The sequence below is a fragment of the Amphimedon queenslandica genome, unplaced genomic scaffold (genome assembly GCF_000090795.2).
Source record: "Amphimedon queenslandica unplaced genomic scaffold, v1.1 AMPQUscaffold_3270_Cont24732, whole genome shotgun sequence".
NCBI classification, from domain to species: domain Eukaryota; kingdom Metazoa; phylum Porifera; class Demospongiae; order Haplosclerida; family Niphatidae; genus Amphimedon; species Amphimedon queenslandica.
In genome coordinates, this window is record NW_003556399.1 from 1 (window position 1) to 1,389 (window position 1,389).

At 31.0% G+C, this 1,389-nt stretch overlaps 2 long non-coding RNA genes across 3 annotated transcripts; both read right to left on the reverse strand.

The window, feature by feature from the left end:
- Window positions 1-135: 135 nt before the first annotated feature.
- Window positions 136-865, reverse strand: LOC109592988 (uncharacterized). Its single transcript, XR_002190675.1, has 3 exons — window positions 669-865; window positions 552-624; window positions 136-497 (listed from the first exon to the last, which is right to left on the reverse strand). It is a non-coding gene; the product is annotated as an uncharacterized LOC109592988 (long non-coding RNA).
- Window positions 866-978: 113 nt separating this feature from the next.
- LOC109592989 (uncharacterized) lies at window positions 979-1,381 on the reverse strand. Of its 2 annotated transcripts, XR_002190676.1 has the most exons (4): window positions 1,322-1,381; window positions 1,199-1,279; window positions 1,103-1,150; window positions 979-1,057 (listed from the first exon to the last, which is right to left on the reverse strand). It is a non-coding gene; the product is annotated as an uncharacterized LOC109592989 (long non-coding RNA). The 2 variants fall into 2 exon arrangements; XR_002190677.1 differs by lacking the exon at window positions 979-1,057 and having other exon boundaries at window positions 1,100-1,150.
- Between the last annotated feature and the right edge of the window lie 8 nt (window positions 1,382-1,389).

Genomic DNA, 1,389 nt, shown 5'->3' on the forward strand with positions numbered 1-1,389 from the left:
TTTCTTTTACAATGAATGAAAGACAGACAACAGTACCTAGTCCTCGTCTACGCAAAGCTGGGCAAGGCCAATAAATAATAATAATAATAATAATAATAATAATAATAATAATAATAATAATAATAATAATAATAATAATCTATGTGTGAGAGGCACCAGAGCTAAGATTCGCACCATTAATCTGGAGGATGGAGCGGGGATTACTATCTATCCTCACCACTAAACATTAAACTTATGAAATCTCTCTATTGACTTATTTCATTTTATTTTATTAATATTATGTTCTGCCTTATCTTGCTATATTTTCTTGTCCACCTTATTCTGTTATATTTCTTGTTACAATAATAATAATAATAATAATAATAATAATAATAATAATAATAATAACAGTAACAAATTCCATTCTTTACTTTAGCTTGTTCTATTCCTTTATCAGTAACCTTTAGTTTAGCATCAGGTGTAGTTGCATAGAAAGATTTATCAATATTACCCTCAGACTATTAAAAGAATAAATAAAACAAATAAAATAATAAATATATAACATTAGTTACTTCAGCATGTCTTATTAATACAATTCTTTTAGGATAAGATTTTAATGAGCATCTTGATTTAGCCTCGTCCAACCTATAATAATAAATAAATAAATAATAATAATAATGTCTATGTACTCTTCCAGTAGACAATCGATTTAGCAGCAGGCAGTATTCCTGACTTCCTCCTCAGTAGAGCTCCATTTGTCCAGAGGAAGGGTGTGTGTCACTCTTTATATCTGCTCTATAAAGAGGTGATTTTGGTCTTTCGGTAACTGGAGGAGATCATAAAGGACTTGCCCAGTTGTCCTTGTTATCTTTGTCTGTAGCAGACGGTACGGTAACGGCATCACTCATGATTAATTTTATAACTAAGCACAAGTAATTAAGTTTTATTAATAATTTCAAGTAACCAGCCCCACCCATACATTGTAATAATAATAAATCTAATAAATCAGTGTATATGCAGGATGAGGCAATAGCTCGGATTGTGCAGTTAATTGGTTATACGAACAGAAGTGTTGCACCTATAAAAATAATCTGATAATAGCCTATCATTAATTGTCATGTACCATTATCATTAACGTCTCCAGGGGGAGTAGCAGTCTCAGTCATTACCCCTTAAAAATAAGAATCAACCGATATTATCATTGATAATGTATCCTTACTGTATCTTTGGCAAAACCAGGCAAGAAAATTAAATAACCCAACAAATTCATAAAACCTGTTCCTACTTATGTAGCTGTTGCCTAATAGAGGAAATTAATATAAGTTTAAATTCTGTTTAATACCAGCATCGTTTTCATTCCTTGTGAATGAAGTAGACAACCCCAAATAGGAACCAATACCACAGGTAGAA